At 42.9% G+C, this 22,767-nt stretch overlaps 1 pseudogene; it reads left to right on the top strand.

Moving 5' to 3' along the window:
* Positions 1 to 20,364: 20,364 nt before the first annotated feature.
* Positions 20,365 to 20,483, top strand: LOC133498739 (5S ribosomal RNA; annotated as a pseudogene).
* Positions 20,484 to 22,767: the final 2,284 nt, after the last annotated feature.

Raw genomic sequence — 22,767 nt, 5'->3', positions numbered from 1 at the left:
TTAGTTTTACCTTTCTTCATTAATTAACACATCAAAATAACATTCTTTTACTGTCCAATTATGAGTTGAGTGTTTTGTTTTTCACTTCAGTGACTAAATATGGGTCATTCCCTCCTGAAGCTCTGCTAGTGGATTTTAATAATCTGAATGCTGGTTACATTCATTAGAAAATTTTGGTTCTCACATATTTTCATTAGCATTTTAATACATCATAGATATTCCATTGTCACTTGATTTCAGGGTGAGAGGTGGGCTACATCTCAACTCATCATAAGTCAATCACAGAGCTGAGACGTTCAGACAGCCAAGCATTAATGGAGTACTCGGCGAGAACGCACACAAGCACTGGAGAACATTTAGCCAGTTTGACTTTTGCATCATCTTCCACTCCTCCCAGCCCTAACTCTTGGACTATACTGAATATAGACCTTGTAGCACTAAATTGTTGAACAGTGTAATGAGACAACAATTAAATACATGGTCATGCAACTATTGATTTATCAACGAAGGACAACAAATGGAAATTTAGAAAATGTTGATTTATTCGGTCCAAAAGGAATGGTTTGGTTCGGAGAGAAGAACTGCACCGAGTCCTGACCTCATCACCATTAAATGCCTTTGGGATGAACTCAAACAAGGAATGTACTGTAAACCAAGACCCCTCAATATGTCGTTTTATAAAGTTCCCTCTAGTGTCCAAAAATAGACTAAATTAATTGCCATGCTCAAACTCTCTCGCTTAAAGTTGTAAACTTCAGAGACATTCCATGATTATGTTTTCCTAATATGCTGTAGTGTCAGCAAAGTTGACGGAATCACAGTATGCCTCATAACTGAAGTTGTAACTACTTCCCCTTCTATTTCACATGTTCCAGAATGTACATTGTAATGTCTGAACTCTGAGTGTGGGCGTTAAGTGCGTGGTGGTCATGACGTCAGCGAAGATGAAAGGGGCAAAGGAACATTTAAGCTTGAACATTGGCTCATGTCAGGGAGTCTCTGTATGGAGTGCTTGGGCGTACCTTTTAGCTGACAGCAGCTGTTGTGCGGCTGTGCGTCCTGTTACCACTCTTGCTAATACAGCGACTGATGCGCAACAATGACTATGTCATCCTTGACCACAGACAAAGGCATTAATTTTTTTTTAAAACCAATGTTTGCTGAGCCACTGTTTACTCTATTTTCAGTCCATCGCCACTTGCGTGTGCATTGAACCTGGTATGTTCACACACTCATTTTCTCTGCTCCTTTACGATTTAATCAGCAAGTGTTGACAGGAATGTAATGGTCAGGCCAGGGATGAGTCAGCCACGCGGCAGTTTGGTGAGCTGAGGTAAGAATAATACTTAGCTAATAGGAAGGCAGAGTTGTGGCCAAATCCCAAACACAGTGAGAGAAATTTCATTGTGAGAACTATATTTTGGGGAAATTACTTGTGATTTTTTTCCCTGAGAGCCTTAAAGTTAAGGATTGCTTAGAATTTAAAAGGGCTCTTACGTCCAGAAAAACACCATTAATTGTGTCCTTTGAAATGTTTAACTTTAGGTAAGAGACTGACCTTTTGAATGAGCAGTTTTGTTCCATATAAAGACAAATCCAGAGCCACTAATGCAGTTCCTTAATTCAGAATCTGCTTCTTTCCTGCATGTTGTCAGAGCAACATGGATGTAAATGTGCTTCATCATGCATAACTATGACATGCATACATACTATCAACCTGAGTAATGATCCTCACTTGAAACACAGGGTCTTGCATTCCTTCCACTTCAACAAAATACCATCTTGACAGGAGCATTTTCCATGTCTCTGTTTAGTCTTTGCCCACATGCGTTTATTTTCAAATAGGATAGAAAAGGTCATTTTAATTATAAACCCATTTAGTAGCTGACTAGACTGCAGTTTGCCGAGTGACATTGGTTGTTGATGACACACTACGGTTCAACAACAAAATTTTCATCCTGAAAGACTCAACAAAATTAGTCTTGATATCAGGTTGAATTTAAAAAAGAAATATATTTATATGTTGTGTGTCGACCATGTGAGTGCGCTTGTGTGTGTGTGCGCGAGTGTGTGTATATCCGAGCATTCGTGGTTCAGATGCATCTGTAGCTCGAATGTTACTTTGTAATATTACTACGAATATTCATTTGAAAAAGAAGAACATTGACAGAGTACACGCTATATTTTCCCATACATACTTATAAAAGTGTTAACATAGTTGAAAAAAGTGAAGTGTAATTAACTATTCAAGATCTGGTGATGAAATGTCATCATGACACGGACTGCTTGCAAGATGACAATTGAAGAAAAAGAGGATGACGCATGAGCTATGTGTTGAATGATAGACATAAGTACAAGGATATTAAGGTGAGAGGAAAGGTTGTGCGTTTGTGAAGCAGCCAAAACACATCTGAAAATTAGGAAAATGTATGATATTGAATGTTTCCAATGTATTTTTCATCTATCGATGTATTGATCTCTGTCACTGACAGTGTAGTGGTACATACGCCTGCCTTTGGTGCGGGCAGCGTGGGATCGATTCCCGGTCAGTGATGGTGTCAATATCTGCCCTGCAACTGACTGCCGACCAGTTCAGGGTGTAGTCTGCTGTTAAAGAAATCAATCATATGTTGTCATTTTGTACATACAGTAGTTGGTTACACATCACCACCAAGCTTGTACCTTTGAACTCACTGTCTTGGAAACAGATGACATCAATCTAACTTGATGTAATCAATCTAACAGATGTAAACAATCAAACAGTCACACACACTCACACACACACTCATCATGTGATTCACTGAATAAAAAGAAGCTGCAAGGGGACACGAGTTGGAGTTGGTTGGAAGCAGGGAGAAGTCCTGTCGCTCCCCTTGCAGCAAGTAAAACTTGAAGCCTTGTCTGTTCGCCTTCTTTTAATAGAGTCAAGCTTTTTAAACCTGACAGGTCCTAAAAAGGACAAGTAGTCTCTAAGGGACAAACGTAGAAAAGCATAATGGTGAACGGGAATAGTAAGTCTGCCCTAGAGGGGATGTAAACTTTATGAAATAATATTTACCGGGCAGCATGGTGTTACTTAAAGAAATGGACAAAAAAAAGAGAAAAATAGCATGGCTTAAATGGCAAGTTAACAGTTGAAGGATGCAGCAGGTTGGTAGAAAGATTGATGGCAAGTGTTACAGGGAAGTAAGGAAAAGCCAAGATTAAGACTTACATCTTGGGATGGCGAGAGGTTGGTTAGCATAGGCAAGAAAGAGAAAGGCAGGAGAGTCAGCTGAAGTAATCCAACAAGTATATTAAAACCAACTACAACAGTTTAAAACAGGCTAAATAAAGTGAGGCAGAAAGAGAACTGTAAGTAAATCTTGAAAAAAAAAAAGAAAAAGAAAAAAAAATGCTGTCTCCCTGGGAAATACATTCGCTGATAAAAGCGCCAAGGAAGCAGCAACAGGAAAATATGGCACACACATAGTGACACAATCACAAGCCCCCAACCCTCCTATTGATTTAACAGCTCTAAAAGATGTGCAAAAGATGCTCCTCAAAGTGAAACACAGTGATGGCTTACAGAAAAAACTGAATTAGAAGATAATATAGATTAGGGGTCTGAAACTGGCGGTCTGGGGGTGATTTGTGGCCCCAAGATGATGTTTTGCGGCCCCCACCTTATTTACTATGAAAGTCAAATGATGGTGTGGCGCTGAAGTTTTTTATATGAATGGCACTTTACGGTGATGTGTGCAGAGCTGGTGAACCTACCAATCATGGTGGGGTTGTGGCTTTTGGGGTGTGACAGTGACAAGTCCCAATGCAAGCTGAGAAACATTTTTCATTGAGTGAAAGTTAGTGATTTTGCCATGGAGGGTTTTATTAGTTTTGCGCACAACCTGTTTACACCAGCTTTCTTGCTTATCTTATTTTGTGTTTTTTTTAAAAAAAAAAAAAGACTTTTAAATGTTGTGCAACTAGAATCACTGAGGGTGTTGTTGTTCACACGTCTGCTTTTGGTGTGGGCAGTGTGGGACCGATTCCCGCTCAGTGATGGTGTCGACCTGTGACTGACTGCCGACCAATTCAGGGTGTAGTCCGCCTTTTGCCCGAAGTTAGCTGGGATAGGCTCCAGCTTTCCTGCAACTCCTGTGAGGATAAGCGGCTTGAATAATGACATGTTATGACAAATTGTGTCCATGTGCGCTGAGGCTGCGTCCCAGCCTCAGCCAGAATGTGCCTCCAGCGGCCCTGAGGTGAATGGACTTTTGAGACCACTGATATACAAAATCAGGAACGCCGAAAGAAACCAAAAAAATAAATAAAAATCTGTTTAAAACAGTGGCAATTTTGAGTCACGGGCCTTGCCATGTCTCAACAGGAGGGATGGTAATGGTAAATATTATACAGACATTTTCGCACCTTTGGATTCAATTCTTACTCAAAAACATTTTGTTGATCACGTCTTAATTGCAACAAACACAATACTCAAGGGAACTGCAGACCTAAGAGAGGGCAGTTTCCCCAAGGTAGTCAGCCTTTCCAGTTTTTCACATTAATTTTATTGAGTTAAACAGCATTACAAATGTTGTTTAGTATTGATCTGGCCCTTATCTAAATGGGTGGAGATTTTTCCATGTACAAGTGCTGATGCTATTACTGTGGCAAAGTTCTTGTGTAAATATATTATTCCTTCTCATGGCACCCCAGAAAAATTTTATGGCAACAATGTGTCACATTTTGTTAATGAAAAAAAAAAAAAGAAAATCAGTAGTATCTGCAAATCTAGAAATAACTTAAAAAAAAAAATCATTGTGCAGAATTAGTGGAACGAAGCAATGGGAACGTGAAGTCTTGATTAAGGAAAACTACATTTAGTAAAACTGTATATGAAGATAACCCCAACAAATAAAGCATTGTTCCCATTTGAAATAGTATTTTGTAGATTTAGATTAGATTAGATTAGATTAGATTAGATTAGATTAGATTAAATTAGATTAGACTGCCCATGGTAGAGCGGCCAGTGCAGCAGTCAGAAGAAAATACTTTAAGTGATTGGGTGAAAGAGATGCTGCTAAATAAAACTGTAAAAGAAGCAAATGATCTGCCGCCTACTGTGCCTTCTTCACAGGTGCTGTTGGTGTCCATTGGTGATTGGGTCCTGAGAAAAGTCATCAAGAGGAAGTGTTTGTCCTCACCTCGCTGCGATGGTCCACTCCCACGGCGATAAATATAGCAGAACGTCCCACATGGATACATTTGTCCCACTGCAAGTCTGTGGCTCCCTTTTCATTCAATGACGAGTAGTGGTGGAAGTCCGGCTACAAAGGGTGGGGTAGGAATAGGCTGCCCTGGTCTCAAACCGGTGAAGAATTCAGCTCATCCGCGCTTGAGCATGTTAGGTAAAGGAGAGCCACTCTTGGGACTGCTGGCCTTCGTGCTGTTCGGACCATGGCTCCTCCACACTGGCCAGTCTGGGACTGTATGTGTTTATCACTGGATCTATGGACATGAATCATCAAGGAGCAAGGACAATCCCACCTCTCCAATGGAAGCCAACGCCTGGTACTCTTATGTGAATATGGTGTCCCTCCGTGGACAACCAATGACAGATCAACAAGTGTGGTGAAGCTGGAACTACTCAGATGCCCCGCCATGAAAAGAAGTGTGCAGCAGCGACGAGTCCGACAATGCCAGCAATTCCACTTGGTGGTCCCAGACTTCATGCTAGGCCAGGAGAGGATGCAGAGAGAAACCATCTGAGGTCTTCAGGACGACCTGATCACCACCATGAAGGTGCATGACTCGTACCAGCTCAACGCAGAGGATTACTACGTGCTGGCCGATCCATAGAAGCAGAAGCGAGAAAAAGGGTATCCACGTGCCCGTTAACCCGCAGTCCATCCCGAAGCCTGTGGCCCGGGTGCTAACTGACAAAAGCAAGGATGTCATGTTCATCAGGCCCAAGAAGCTGATCCGCACATCTGCCACCCTGGTCCTCAGTTATGTGGACATCAGGACTTTGGTGGAGGGCATGTGTCACTAAAATCTCAACGAGGAAGACGTCACCTGGATGCAGGTCATCAACGAGGAGTTTGCAAAGTTTTCCCTTCTCCCACTGGATGAATTCGCCATAGAGTGCTGAGCACCGTTGTCATAACAACATGACACACACGACCAAGACACAGTAGGGCCTTGGCATTGAGTACAACGAGAATGTGGTGTGCGACGTGCCAGTTCCCCAATGGAGAGGACGACAACGAGATGGTGTTTTGCAACAAGTGCAATATCTGCATCCACCAGGTATCCTGCCAAAGTGCCAGATGTGCCCGAAAATGGGTGATGCTATGAAGCCCACCCGCAGTGGAACCAAGTGGGTCCATGTCAGCTGTGCCTTGTGGATCCCAAAGATGAGCAATGAGAACCTGGAGAAGATGGAGCACGTCAGCAACGTGTTGCACACTCCCAGCAACAGCCTCCACTCCGGCCTGGAGATGACCATCATTACTCAGAATGACAAAGTCAAGTTCAAGTACTACTGCCCTAAGCACTCGGGCCTTAAAGGCAGTGACTCTGTGGAGCGGGACTCCACCACTGAAGTTGAAAATGAGGAAAGCGTCGAGAGCAAGAAGGGCAAATTGAGAGGAAAGGTTGGAAGGGACAATAAAGAGGACATGGCCGCCCTCAGCCTCATCCCTTTCGCCTCGTCTTCCTTGTGTCTTGTTTGTAAATGTGACCCGCAGGAAAAGCGTGTCAATGTCCGGAAGATGAAGAGATGGAGGAGGTCTTCTACAAGTTTGTGGACACCGAGGAAGTGGCCCGTTACCTCAAGATGGCACCCAAGACAGTTGACTTCCTGTAACAGTACTAGAAGCTGAAGCACAAAGCTAACTTCAACCAGCTGCTGCTCATGCCTAAGAAGGATGAGGAGCACACCCTGGCCACACGTGAACACGAGGTGTTGCTGATATGACTGCAGCTATTCACACACCTCCGCCAAGACCTGGAGAGGGTGTGCAACCTGACTTGGATGGTGATGAAGATGTAAAGACTATGGAAAAATACGAGCGATCGAGTGCAGGACAATGGCCTGACTTTAAATGGACAAGGACTCTGCACTGTCACTAGCAGAGCTGAAGAATCTCTTCTGTGTTAGCCCTTATATGCCATGGGGCGCAAAAGTCTACATGACTGTCCCAATCACCAGCGAGGGTTATATCTCTAATCACGGCTTCCACTGTCAGTGGAGGCTGTGTGTTTATCTCGACATCAACCGTTGCCTTTCTCCTTACATGTTTCACGACTCCAGTACCAAGAATATCTACACTAGACTTGCTTGGGCTGCTATGTACCCGCACTTGATGGGTTCAGAAATGAGCAACGATGTTCACCCACTGTTTATTTATTATTATTATTATTAGTAGTAGTAGTAGTAGTATTACTATTCGTCCTGGTTCACCTCTGGACCTTGGTATGTTATGATGAAGTTCCTAGTATCCGTAATTACTGTTCTGGGTTTCTTCTGCCTTTTTATGATGTGTATAATCGCACGTTTGAAATCTATGATGGTTCGAGCAAGGTCAAATGTTTTTGTGAACTATGCCCTTCACCAACAAGTAGACCGTGATTATATGCAGCTACAGCCAAAAGGAAACTTTTGATGCCTTTTATATGCTCAAGTATAAATTATGAACTTTCTGAAAATGCAACAGCCTTCTGATGTCCCCACTCGTATTTCCAAAATGAAAAACAGGAGGGAAATGTTAAAGAAATCATTTATATGTTCTCATTTTGTACATACTGTAGTTGGTTATACATCACCGCCAAGCTTGTACCTTTGAACTCACTGTCTTGGATGTCATCAATCTAACTTGATGTAATCAATCTAACTTGATGTAATCAATCTAACAGATGTAAACAATCAAACAGTCACACACACTCACACACACACTCATGTGATTCACTGAATAAAAAGAAGCTGCAAGGGGAGCGACAGGACTTCTCCCTGCTTCCAACCAACTCCAACTCGTGTAAAACTTGAAGCCTTGTCTGTTCGCCTTCTTTTAATAGAGAGTCAAGCTTTTTAAACCTGACATCCGCCTTTTGCCCGAAGATAGCTTGGATAGGCTCCACCTTCCCCACAACTCTAGTGAGGATAAGCGGCTTGGATAATGACATGACATGTCCTTTGGTCATTACAGGCTATAAGCAGACTTAACATTGGAGTGTTTTTTTTCATTGTCCCACACAGTGCCTCTTGTAAACCAGTGTTTCTGTGTTCGTAACCATTAAACTGTATGATATGAGTACGTAAGCAGACTCACGCTTTGAAGTGATTCATTTTACCATGATCATTATTATTGTTATTATTATTATTATTATTATTATTATCTTCCCCTCTTGGAGCAGTCACCTTGTTGTTGTGGAGGTGTTTCTGTGTCCAAGTGATCCGAGGAGCTAGAGAATCGATAGACTCCCCATGGCAAACAGGTCCAAGGTAAGGGTCTAGCCAAAGCACGGCGAAAAGACTCCTATGATAAATAATATGAATAGATGTAGGTTTCTCTTGCCCAGATGGGGGTCACCAGGCACCCCCTCTGGAGCCTGGAGGAAAGCCTCAAAGGCGAGTGCCTTGTGACCGGGCCTTCAGCTCGAAAGGATAAATTGGGTCCTCCTTCCCATGGCCTCACCACCAGGTGTAGGATGTCACCTCTCTGGCAGGGAAGGAGTCTGAGCTGGGGTGTGATGTTGAGAAGTTATGACTAGATATCGTCAGGCTCATCTCCAAACACCCAAGGCTCTGGGACCAGTACTCTTGAGAGAGATTAGACTCTCTTCCAACGTTCCCTATAATTTTTTTTTATGTCTGAGCAAACATGGTAATGTCAGTGACATCCAATGAAGTCATGGCTTCAAAAGATTCAGATTATAGTGGTACCGCTGTTTACGAAATTAATCCGTTCCGGAAGTCGTTGCGTAACTTGAATTTTTCATAAGTAAAAATGCATTGTAAATATAGCCAAATACGTTCCAAGCCTCCCAATGCCAAAAATAAGCATGTAAACTCCCACTGACACCAAAAATCACATTTTAAAATGGGTATTGTTATTAAAACTACAAATAATATTAATCACTTTGACGATAATACCAGTCAAAAAAGTGAGCTGGGAGCATTTTTATAAAAGCGCAAAATTGCGTAAATCTGACTTGACACAATGCGCATCCCAGTGGTCACCATATTTGTCTGTGACATCATTTGCAGGCACCACACTGGATCCTTAGCATTGAAAACATGCTGTGGCGAATGCAATGGCAGATGAACGAGAGCGATTTTTGGGTTTTTCTAATGCCCCATCTGAGACTGAAGCTCTTTTTGATTAACAAAACATCTCAAACCCAAGTGATCCGACAAAGGCCATTTTACCATATCGCTTTGAGCCACATTTAGCCGATATGGTGATCACTTCTCCACTAAAAATAGATTCCTCTACGGACACAGACGAGTGGGGAGACGAGGTGGATGAGGGACGCGATGAGATATTCTAAATTACTGGCCCATAGTTGTCCAATTTCCCAAACCTTTTACAAGTCTTGTGCATGTAGCGTAGTCAGGAGGACCTATGCCGGGCGAAGTAAATATCATGGATGTCATCGAAATTAATCTAGAGCTATGTGTTATGTGTGTATTGTTATTGTAGTTATTTATTCTTTATTCTTCACCTTATTATCCTTTCTTATTGACTTTATTACTTACATCAGGGGTGCCCAGACACTGGTGGCTGGTGGAAGGGGGAGCTCCTTTCTCTTTCGCGCTACACAAACAAAGATAGAGGATGTGCATCAGGAGTAAAGATAATGTCTCTCCTAGCCAATTTGATGCCAGGAAGATGCTGTCGTGATAACCAATGGGAGGGCAGCTGTATCGCGTCACTTTCAAACCAAGATACAGTACAGGTTGTTTACGTTTGGTGGAATCCAGCGGCATTTTTTCCCTTTCGTATCCTGAATTTCCTTCGTGACTAGAGACAAAATTAACCTGAATTTTTCGTGAGTAGTTGAGGTATGACGGAATTTTCATTCCCATCAGAACACTTTTAAGAAGAATTTCTTAACCCGCAGGGTGCATCACTTAATTGAACATCCCACAGAGCATCATTGGGCCAAAATATGCTGTGAAAGGGTAGCTGAAAACAAGGGAAATACCTTGTGACAGCCTGGACAGAAAGCTGGCAGAAGGGAATAGACCCCAACAGGGGTGCCTCGGCGAAGTGACCCATGGCGGTGGGGCCCAGGACAACTGCTCTTTGGGTTCCACACCTGAAAAACCTCCACAAATGATCGCTGTCATGAAGAAGTTTTGTTTCCACCGGATGTGCAACCAATCGATCCACCAGCACACGAGCTGGACATCAGTCCACCCAGGTGGGGTGAGGTTATCCATATTGTGGATAGAGCAAGGGCTGCATCACCTCCTGGTCCCAATGGGGTTCCATACAGGCTCTACAAAAACACACCAGATGTCCTGTGATTCCTCTGGAAGCTGATGAGGGTCGTGTGGCAGAAGAAGGAGGTACCAACTGCCTGATGTAGAGCTGGAGAAATTCTTATCCCAAAGGAGAAGGACTCATCAGAGATTGGGCAGTTCCGATAGATCAGCCTTCTAAATGTTGAAAGGAAAATTTTCTTCAGTGTGCTTGCTCATAGGCTAGCGGAATACCTGCGAGGTACCAACCTGATTGACACGTCAATCCAGAAAGCAAGAATACCTGGCTTCTCCGGATAAATAGAACACATGAGCGTAATCTGGCATCAGATCCAGGTTGTCAAAAAAGAGGGAAGAGACCTTCATGTGATGTTCCTGGACCTAGCAAACACCTTCATAACCTTCTGTAGACAGCGCTTGACTATTTCAAGGTCCCAGCAGCACTTACAACTCTGGTTAGAGCCGACTTCAAGGATGTCCAGCTCTGTGTTACAACAGCAGGGTGCACATCTACATGGCAGCACCTGGAAGTGGGCATTATGGCGAGGTGTACCATTTCTCCACTGCTATTCATCCTGGCCATGGAGCTCATGCTCCTGTTTGTCAGCTCCCAGCAAGCAGAACCCACCCTGTGCTCCTGTCTCATCGACGCTCATCCTGTGCCGTCCACAACGCGCTCCTGTTTTGCCAGCGCCCAATCCACGGCATCCCCTAAGTGCTCCTGTCTTAGCAACACCGGGCCTGCAGTGTCCACTGCGTGCTGTTTGGCCAGCTCCCAGCCCGCAGCCTTCACCCCGCACTCCCGCGACATCGGCATCCACCCCACGGTGTCTACCATGTGCTCTTGTCTCGTCTGTGCCTGGCATGTAGCATCCACCACATGCTCCTGTTTTGACAGCGCCCGACCCACGGCTCTTTCTTTCTCGTGCTCTTCAGTGGCGGCGTTTGACCGGCCTCCACCTCCTGGGCTTCCTCCAGCAGCGCCCGACCAGTGGCCACTGTCTTGTGCTTCAGCGGCACTGTTCAACCTAAAGGTGACGCTTCTCACTTCTGTTTTGGCACTTCACGGCCAGCGACCACTCCCTTGTTTCCATTGCAGTGGTGGTGCCTTGCCCACAGCTGCCACCTTCCAAGCTTGCTCTCGTTCCTTCTTTTATCTCTAATGCATTTTACAGTGCTTCTACTTTTCAATGAGATTTCTTGCACTAAAAACTGACTTTATTTTACCTTTTGTTGTTTTTGTGTTTGAATGTTTTTATTTATTTGAATGCTTTTAATCAAGTAAGGCACATTGAGTTACCTTGTGTATGAAATGTGCGACACTAATAAATTTGCTTTGCTCTGCTACCTGACCTCTTGCCTCTGCCTCGCTTCGGCGTCCAGGGCTAATGGCCTCCGCCACCTGGAACCTCGGCTCGCGGCCGTCACCGAAGCTCGCTTGTCAGACTCCGCATCATTCCTGTCCGAAGAACCCTCCACAGCTGCCGGCCCGTAGCTCCTGGGGGCCTTTGTTTACGCACTTATATCGCGCGTAGGCCTCCGAGTAGTCAGACTCAGCGTCATTTAGCCTGAAGAACCATCCGAATATTCAACATTTACAGCCACAGGTTCAAATCTGTTTGGAAGTATTCCTCCGTCTCCCCGATCAACCAATACTGCTATTTCTTCATAAAATGAGGATAAATCCGATAAATCACCACTGGGCATAATGGTGTCCCATGTAATCGAGCGTTAGGAACGGCACGGTACACGTCACATATGCCCATGTAGATCATGTGACTCGCGAAAATGGCAGCACCCCTGAAAATTCGTAATTGTAATAATTCTCAAAACACTTAAATGAGAGATGATTTAACATCACATTTTGAAAATAGGGTACATATCACATCACCTATTGGATACGCTGTTAATGCAAGCACTGGATTTCCCCTTTAAGCCTTGTCTTTCATGTCAATAGTTATCAGTTCATTGTCTGGGTTTAGCATGAATTTACAAGCTTCTTGTGAGGCATTTGCCTTGTTTCCACATCCCACTATAGTCTTGTCAAGTCCTGTTTTTGCCTCTTCCATGTTTTTGGCTTGCCGTTATCTGACCATCGTTTCATATTTTTAGACATTGCTTTTTGCCCGGTGTTTTTTTTTATTTTTTTGTGCATTTGCCTTTTAGATTGCAACCTGTGTACCGACCTCTGCCTGAATTAAACCACCCTTGTAAAACCATGCCTTGAAGTCCTGGATTTGGGACTTACCCCATTGCGCTTGCTGGTGTCAATGACAGTGAGACCTGGAAGGGCGTGTTTAGGAGGATCAACCCCCTTGATTAGAAACCAAGCAGTGTTCTGATGTTGAACTTTTTTTCTCATCATGGATTTTCGATTTTTTCGAAACGAAAACCTTGTTAAAGCATAAGGCTATCCACATGTGCACTTGACACCAGGATACACTTGATCGATGATCGACTTTGTGGTAGTAGATTCGGGTGAAGAGAAAGGAAGAGCCCAAACATATTGTGTTGGTCTGCTGGGAATGTCTGGCAGAATCCCCTGTCAAAATGAGTTTGGACTCCCACCTTTGAAAGAACTTTGCCCATGTTCGGGGGACATGGCAGACATTGAGTCCAAGTGGACCATGAGCCACACCTCCATTGCTAATGTGGCTGAATGGAGCTATGGTTTTAAGGTGGTCAGTGCCTGTCATGGCGTTAGTCCCCAAGTCCATTGGTAGACGGTGAGGTTTGCTGTGAAATTGAAGAAGGAGTCCTATCGGGCCTTTTTGACCTGTGGGTCTCCTAAGGCAGCCAATCTGAACTGGCTGGACAAGTAGAAAGCAGCTTTGGTGGTAGCTGAAGCAAAACCTCAGGTGTGTGAGGAGTTTGGTCAGGCCATGGAAAAATATGTCAGCTTTGAGGACGATCTGTTTCACCATCTGGTGTCTTGAGAGTAAAATCTGTGCACCATCAACACTCTGTATAGTGGGGATAAGGTGCAGCTGACCTTGACTCAGGATGTTGTGAGTCAGTGAGGAGAATACTGGAAAGACCTCCTCAATTTCACTGACACACCTTCCCATTAGGAAGCAGAGTATGGGGTCTTTTTTCTCCTGTATCAGTGCTTATGAAAGTGCAAGGCAAAATAAATACATCAATGTATTTTTTAAAAGTAGATATGTCAGATGGAATACATAAAATCTATTGCAAAAGATGTTGACATCAGCTTGCCTTCACATAATGATTAATAGAATGGTTTGAGGAAAAATAACAGTTCAGGGTTGTGATGGCTGTCAAAAAAAAATTCTTGATGTGACCTCGAGTTGAAAGAGAAATTCTGGGCGGAACTAGACGAAGTAGCCCTCAGCATCCCAGACAGAGAGAGATTTGCAATTGGTGCAGATTTCAATGGACATGTTGTTGAAGGAAACAGGGGCGATGAAGATGTGTTGGGTAAGTACAGCATTCAGCAAAGGAATTTTGAGGCTCAGATGGTGGTGGACTTTGCAAAAAGGACGGAATTGGCAGTGGTGAACCCTTTTTTTCAGAGGAGACAGGAATATAGAGTGACCTACAAGAGCAGAGGTAGAAGCACGCAGGTGGATTATATTTTTTGCAGATGATGTGATTTGAAGTAGTTTATTGACTGTAATGGTGTAGTGGTGGGGGAGAGTGTAGCTCGACAGCATAGGATGGTGGTGTTTAGGATGGCTCTGGTAGCGGGTAGGAAGATTAAGACGACAAAGGTAGAGCAGAGAATCAGACGGTGGAAGTTGGGAAAGGAAGAATGTTGTGTGCCCTTTCGGAAAGAGGTGAGACAGACTCCAGATGGACACGAAGACCTCCCTGAAGACTGGATTACTACTGCCAAGGTTTACAGAGAGGCAGGCAAAGAGTCTTTGGGGTGTCTTCTGGTAGGAAGAAACATCAGGAAGGAGAACTGGATGTAGCAGAAATGAAGATGCTGAGGTTCTTGCTTGGAGTGAACAGGTTGGATAGGATTAGAAATGAGCTCATTAGAAGAACAGCCAAAGTTGGATGTTTTGGAGACAATGTTAGAGAGAGCAAACTTCGATGGTTTGGACATGTTCAGAGGCGAGAGAGTGAGTATGTTGGTAGAAGGGTGCTGAGGAAGGAGCTGTCAGGCAAAAGAGCGAGAGGAAGACCAAAGAAAAGGTTGATGGATGTTGGGAGGGAGGACATGAGGACAGTGGGAGTTAGAGAGGAGGATGCACGAGATAGGGTTAGATGGAAAAATTTGACACGCTATGGCAACCCCTGACGGGACAAGCTGAAACAAAAAAAAAAAAAGAAGAAAGGCTTTAGATCCTGAATACATATAAGAAATACTCATGGAATACAAACCCAGTAGGGCTCTGAGATTGACTGATTCAAGTGTAATAATCGAGTGCAGAGTCCAAACCAAACATGATGAATCAACATTTATGTATTCGGCTGCAAAAAAAAAAAAAATGGATGAAGTTGCCAACTGACGTGACGTCAGCCCAGGTGTCTTCTTTTTCTTTCTGCTAAATCCAGGTCAAAAATCTAATGCGTGAAAGAGTACTTCCACTCATCAATGATTTTTATTGGACTAAAAGCTGTTTTAATTGTACTTTATTTCTAATGTTTTTATTTTAATGCTTTTAATCATGTAAAGCATTTCATGGACGTAGTTACCTTGCGCTGTACAAATGCGCTATACAAATAAATTTGCTTTGCTTCGGTTTGACATATATCCTCGAAATGGGATGTTGAGCGACTGGTTTGCATCTCTGCTTCACAGTTCTGACTTGAAATCCGGGTTTGTCTGTGTGGACTTCGCATGTTCTCTCCCTGTGCCTGATTGGGTTTTTTGGGTGCTCTGGGTTCCTGCCACATCCCAAAAATATGCATGGCAATTGATTGAGGACTCTTAATTACCCGTAGGTGTGAATAATGAGTGTGAATCGGTGTTTATATGGTCTGTGCGTCTCACCCAATGATCGCTGGGATAGGCTCCAGCATGCCCATGACCACAGTGAGGATAAGCTGGTCAGAAAATGACTGAATGAATAAATATTTCCTCCACTGTTTGTTTCCTGAGAATAATGTTGTCCCTATGTCTGCCTATCTACTGCTTGGTCCATCTGTCCTCTGAGATCCCTAACAAGCTGCATCGTTGATGTGTAATATAAGAAGGCTGTCGTACTTGATGGAAAACATTTGTTATTTTAGTTTAATGTGAAATAAGCCTTGCCATGGCAATTAATTATGACTTTCTAATTTAACACAGTGAATGTTGTGAAGGTCAAAAAAATATACCAAATTGTTGTACCAGACTAAGAAGTTTAAACTTGAATGGAGTGTGCTACAAAAATGCTTTCTAAGTAGCGACAAGAGTTTTACCATCTAACCTTATTGAGCACCTGACCCAAATTTTGGTTTGAAACAATAACAATGTGATGTTTCGAATGGTGCAAGGTTCAATCCAGCTCACAGCACTCTGCAACTTTCAAAGTTGGACAACCTTGAGAATTTCAACTGCTCGCCTACTGACAAGAAATCTAAACAATAATGTTTTTTTCTGTCTGAAATGAAAAATAAAAGTGAAAAATAAGATCTGTCGCTCTCCATCCATCCATTTTCTTATCCACTTATCCTCACAAGGGTCGTGGGAGTGCCATAGCCTAACCCAGTTGTCAACAGGCAGAAGGCAGGGTGCACCCTGAACTGGTTGCCAGCCGATCCCAGAGCACATAGAGACAAACAGCTGCAGTTACAATCACACCTCGGGGCAAAATAGAGTGTCCAATTAATGAGTGCCCAGAGAAAATCCACACAGGCACAGGGAGAACATCCAAACTGCACACAGGTGGGGCCGGGATCAAACCTTGGACCCTGTCGTTTTATTTAATTTATGCTTTTTTTGCTTTTAAATCAGCATTTGTATTTATATTATTGTTTTTATTATTATAGTTTCCTCTCCAGTTTTCTCTCAGAAATAGTTTTTCTTTACTCTGCAATATGGATCTCCCTGGATTTGAAATAAAGAATAAAGAGTAGCAAGACTACATTGATTTACATGGTCTACATTAGTGTGAGGCAATAAGATTATGTTTATCCATCCATCCATCTTCTACCGCTTTTCCAGGGTTCACAGAGACAGTAGCTTCAGCAGGGATGTCCAGATTTCCCTTTCCCCAGCCCCTTCATCCAGTTCTTTTCCGGAGGGATCCCGAGGCATTCCCAGGCCAACAGAGAGATGTAACCTCTCCTCTGTGTCCTGGGTTATCCCCGGGGTCTCTTTCCGGTGGACGTGCCCGGAACGCCTCATCAGTGAGGCATCAGGGAGGGATCCGGATCAGATGCCCCAGCCACCTCATCTGGCTCCCGCTTGCGGAAGACCAGCGGCTCGACTTGATTCTGAGCCCCTCCTGGATGACCCTTCTCACTCTATCACTAAGGGAGAGCCCAGACACCCTGTGGAGGAAACTCATTTTGGCCACTTGTACCCGGGATCTTGGTCTTTTAATCGTGACCCACAGCTCGTGACCATATGTGAGAGGAGGAATGTAGATCGACTAAATCGAAAGCCTCGCCTTTCGACTTAAATTCCTCAATACCACAATGGACTGATACAAAGTCTGCATCAGTGCAGTGCGGACCCTGCACCGATCTGCCTGTCGATCTCCCGCTCCATTCTTCCCTCACTCATGAACAAGATCCCAAGGTACTTAAACTCCTTCACTTGGGGAAGGATCTCATTCCTGACCCGGAGAGGGCACGCCACCCTTTTCCGAATGATGACCATGGTCTCAGATTTGGAGATGCTGATTCTCATCCTAGCCACTTCACACTCGGCTGCGAACCGCTCCAGTGAGCGTTGGAAATCACAGCTTAATGAAGCCAGCAGAACCATATCATATATAAAGAGTAGAGAAGCAATGCTGACGCCATCAAACCAAACACCCTCAATGCCTCGACAGCACCTAGAAATTCTGCCCGTAAAGGTTATGAACAAAATCGTGACAAAAGGGAGCCTTGGTGGAGTCAACTCTCACTGGAAATGAGTCTGACTTATTGCCGGCAATGCGGATCGAACTCTGACACCGGTTGTACAGGGACCGAATAGCCCATATCAGAGAATAGCCCATATCAAAGGGGCTCAGTACTCCATACTCCTGAAGAACCCCCCGCAGGATTCCCAGAGGGACACAGTTGAACGCCTTCTCCAACTTTACAAAACATGTATAGACTGGTGGGGCGAACTCCCATGCGCCCTTGAGGATCCTGCTGAGGGTGTAGAGGGTGTAGAGTGTTTCACAGCCAGGATAAAAACCACATTGCTCCTCCTGAATCTGAGATTCGACTTCGCAATGGACCCTCCTCTCCAGCACCCCTGAATACACACACATTTGTATACGTGTCTGCAGACTTCCCTCGCTTGAACGCTTCTTCTTCCTCCTTTGGCATTTATGCACTGTACGATACAGGAATGAGCGTTGGAATTTTTGCAGGCACCCAGACCAGATTTCAGTTCTGTAGCTCTTCTATGAAAGACTTTTAAATCCGTAGAGGTATTTCTGCCTGTGTCAAGCAGAAACCTAAGACTGTGTCTGTATTGGGGAAGACTTGGTGCGTGAGTTAACTGTTGCAATAAACCCAAATTGTTTTAAGGCAATACTACTGATAAATCATTCATTTGAGAGTTTTTCTTAATTATGGCTACATTCCATATGAGAAGCACTTTGGCTTTGCTCAGCAATTGCAGACAGCCATCACTACCTTGCAATAGACGGTAACAACAGCCAGGTAAGCTTACAATCATTCACTGAGGATGCATATCGTATGTTTAAATCAGAGCATGGCAACCTTTTGCACGGGTGCTGCGAGTGGGTGGCACGCTGGGTGTTATGACAATCTTCGCTTCATTTGTTGCCTGATTTATTCTGCTTCAGTGAGAGCTCCCTCCCATAGACTAACCCTAACCCTAAAGGACACATAGCAAACAACTGTACATTGTAAAATAAAGGCATAATATTTACCAACAGAACCGTGAGGAATTTTGGGAGGGGACACTTGTCCTGTCATCTCATGTGTCATGTCAGGAATTCAGCACAACATACAAGTACAAGCACTGTCAATAATGGAGGAAGGGGAAAGTTTGCATTTTCATGTTGGAAAATAAATACAACTATTTTCAGTTTGTGTGAGCTAAAGATGAAAATATTGAAGTTTAGTGTACATGCTGTGCTGTCAACAAAGTATTATATTGCTTCAATAACACTAGGAAAAGTCAAAGAAATAAAAATAGCTGAGGGGCAAATACTCTCATTGGGAATACAATAAAGAGCAAACTGCCAAAATAAATTACGTAAAAATAAATAATTAATTTAGTAGATTTGTAAATTTAGAGATGAGTTTGTTATGGTCAAATGAGGTACATGTCTGATCATAATCACGTCAAATTTCACTTAAATTGCACTTAAATCATCTGAGTATTTAAACTTGACTGATCGACTAAACTCGTTTTGTTCAATGAAAGCCTATAAAGACGCTGTGAATAGGCTTGGAAGACTCTGAATATTTCATCAGTCAATAAATTGCATACAGTGTAAGGCTTTGCTCTAACCCTTCATGTACTGTACTTTTACTCAGCATCCCTAGATTAGGCTGGCAGTTTTAACTATGACTGATGCACAGCACTGGTTTAACTGTAACTGTATTGATTGATTGATTTATTGATAGTAATATGTTTTTTCAATTGTGCCCAATTCTTGGGAGGGTGTAGTGACTCATATCTTGTTGACATGGAGACCAAAATAGCAGCCAAATGGAAGAGGACGTTCGGTTTACCCTTGAGACTTTACACAATGGTGAAGAAAATGGAGAGAGAAAGACATACTGAGAAGAGCGACACAAAGCAAAAGAACAGGAGAGCAGAGCTTAGAAACTATGACTGTTTGTATTGCATAAGCCAATGGTGAATCACGACAACTGAAAGAAAATCATTCAGTTTTTTTCTTCCATGGGCGGGAGTGAACTTGTCAAGGTTAAAATACAAATTAGTACTATTTGGAAACAAGAAAGACTTGTCTTATGCAGTGCACCAAGTATTGTACTTTGAATACACTCTCACAAGGTCAAATATGTGTGGAAATGAAACAAGCATTGGGGAAAATGCTCTTACTGGTGTATTACATTTCAATTTATTTTTCATTTTCACAGTTATTCCAATATTTTCTTTTTGAGAAAATATGGGAGAGTTTATAGGAATACAAAACAAGCTCAGTATGATTTTCTGATGATCCATCAACTGCAGGTAGTTTCAGAATCCCAGAATCATCCGAGAAATTCCGTCCATAGTGGGGGCCAGGCAATGACATTCATGTCCTTTGACCTGATGGATCATATTTTTTTTCACTAAAATAACAGGCAAACGCATAGCATTATTTGACAGTTCCGAGTTCTGGAGTCACCTGATTTGAGGGTGTTTTGTGCTTTTCAACCACAGCAAACTGAGTGCAAGTATTGTTGAGGTTTTTACAGATGATTTCAGAAAAGTGTTGCTGCCAATTACAATCGATTTGCTTCATTGCTATACGTGGCATGGCAACTTACTTGACACTAGCCCTGACAAACTCTTGGTTAAAATTACAAAGACACTGTCTGTAGAGATCATAGTCAATTTTTAGTTTAGTTTTTGTCCACTTGCGTTCTGCTTTCCTACACTTTGATTTAGAGCTCTTGACCATCATTGTCCCCTTCCACGGTGTCCACGGTCACCTCAGGATGGTCTTAGTTTGAAGAAGAGTGACACATTCATGGCATTTGAGATTTTCAAGGAGAAATTGTCCAAAAATTCTCACCATTCACAGGCTTTGGTACAGCTACAGTCTCCATAAACTTAGTGGCAGTACGCTCATGCTTATTGCCATGCTACCCTGAGGACGCCCGATCTCGTCATATCTCGGAAGCTAAGCGGGTTTGACCCTGGTTAGTTCTTGGACGGGAGACCGCCTGGGAATACCAGGTGCTGTAAGCTTCACTCCCCGGCTAAAATGCAGAGGGGTTGCGTCAGGAAGGGCATCCAGTGTAAAACTGTGCCAAACAAATGTGTGTTCCTCTGAGACACGCTGTGGCGACCCCTCACGGGTTAAGCCGGAAGAAGAAGAAGGAGACTCTCATTTATGTAGCTTTTCTGAAATAGACATAGAGTTTGTCTGAACTTTTGAAAGAATCTTTAATTAAAAAAATACACAAAATGGTCAGAAATGTCAAATGATAGAATTTCAACATCCTTAGAGATGACCAGGTTTAAGATATGACCTCGAGTGTGAGTTGTACTCTTAATATGTTGAGAAAAGTCAAATGTGTCTAGTATGGCATAGTTCTATGGTTGTTTTTTCCATGTTTTTGTCAACATGAATGTTAAAGTCCGTTATTATGATAAAATGGTTGTACTGAGTACAACTGACAGCAGTTCTGAAAAATCCTCCATAAATCTTCTATTGTGTCTTGGAGGTCTATAAATGATCAAAAAAATAACCATTGGGTCACCTTTAACTAAAAAACACAGATATTGAAAAGAGCTAAAATTACCAAGTATAATTTCTTTACTATGAATTGACTTAAAAATAACAGAAATACAACTGCCTTTTCCCCTGTGTCGACACTTGTTCAAAAATTTTTAATTTGCTTGTTTTGTCCCATTTAAAATGATTTTACATCCACTTTCTGTTAACCACGTTTCATTTAATAACGAAAAATCAAGATCATAGGTTGGAATGATGTCATTAAAGTGATACTGACAGCAAAATATACATTTTAAAATAGGTATTGCTTTCAAAAAACAAATAATATTAATCACTTTGATGATAATACAAGTTGGAAAAAGTGATCTGGGAGCGTTTTATTAAAGCACAAAGTAGCGAACGTATGACTCGACATCCCAGTGGCGTCCGTATTGTCTGTGACGTCATTTGCAGATGTGACACTGGGACAGTTGTCGTTGAGAAGACGTTGTGCCACCTGGTATGGCAGACGAACAAGAGAGATTTCCGGATTTTTCTGACGGCCCTTCTGAGACTGAAGCTCTTTTTGAGTAAGAGAGCATCTCAGGAGTAAAGCGACCGGGGCCATTTTACCATATAATTTTGAGCCATATTTAGACAATATGTGGATCATTTCTAACTAACAACAGACTCTCCAACACACAGATGAGGAGGACGAGAAACCCGATGAAATATTCAAATGACTGGCCCATAATTGTTCGATTTCCTAACCCTTTTACAAGTCTTGTGTATGTAGCGTATTCTGGAGGACCCATACTAGGCAAAGTAAATACGTCAGGGCTGCCCACACACTGGTGGCCATTGGGGGGGGGTGGGGGGGTCTTTCCTCATCCCCGCCCCAGGTGTGACAGCACACAGCCGCCCGGCTCCCCGCCCAACCCATCTCCGCGTCAGGGTAAACGGCAGGCGCACCAGCGCTAACGGCTGCCCGTGTCACCTCTCACGGTGGCCCTTGCACATCAACGCATTTAGCACCCCTGACTTACGTACTTGAGATTTCAAATTATTAGGACACGGATCATTTGTTACGTTCTGAGAGAAGTATTATGTGGTCGGACGTGAATTTCTAGAATTTTCCGATAAGGACGAGGATGGCTGTCGACTGAGCGTTTTATTAATAGTGCTACTTTCTGACAATATACACATGTACACAGACACACCACTGCTTTTTTGACATTTCCAGAATATTCGCTGGAAATAACATGGTGACTATATGTCATTTAGCCAGTTAGCTCATGTTACACCCTAGTAAACTGTCTTTGTACTCGTATTTTGTTATTGTTTTGTGTTGTATGGTATTGTGTTTGATTAGATTGTCTTCAACGCAATACAAGTGCTTTGCTATATTTTACTGGTTTGACCAAGGGATTTATTCTAAATTCACATGTAACATATACTATAAACTGTGAAACAAATTAGTCCTCCCCCCCAAAGTCTATACATTTGGAACCCACAAAGCTCTTGTTCTTTGCACCTGGGCAATCCATTTTTCACGACGAATCGAGTCTTTTGGAAATGTGTGAAGAGTGAATCCATCCTGACAAGTGTTCAAGCAAAATCCAGCAATATAACGAGCTGATATTTTGGCTGAAACGCAGAAAAAAACAGGTAATTTCTCGTCGGTACAAGAGGTAAAGACACTCGACTCCGCTGCTGTAGGTGTCTGCAGAAAAAACATAATTTCCTGGTTCTTGTTCGACTCAAAACAATCGAGTGAATTTTCATGGCGAGAGATAAAAAAAAAATTAAATACGG

Source organism: Syngnathoides biaculeatus, chromosome 3, assembly GCF_019802595.1.
Source record: "Syngnathoides biaculeatus isolate LvHL_M chromosome 3, ASM1980259v1, whole genome shotgun sequence".
NCBI classification, from domain to species: Eukaryota; Metazoa; Chordata; class Actinopteri; order Syngnathiformes; family Syngnathidae; genus Syngnathoides; species Syngnathoides biaculeatus.
The sequence above is the reverse complement of the archived record's forward strand: the minus strand, read 5'-3'. Positions and strand labels throughout refer to the sequence as shown.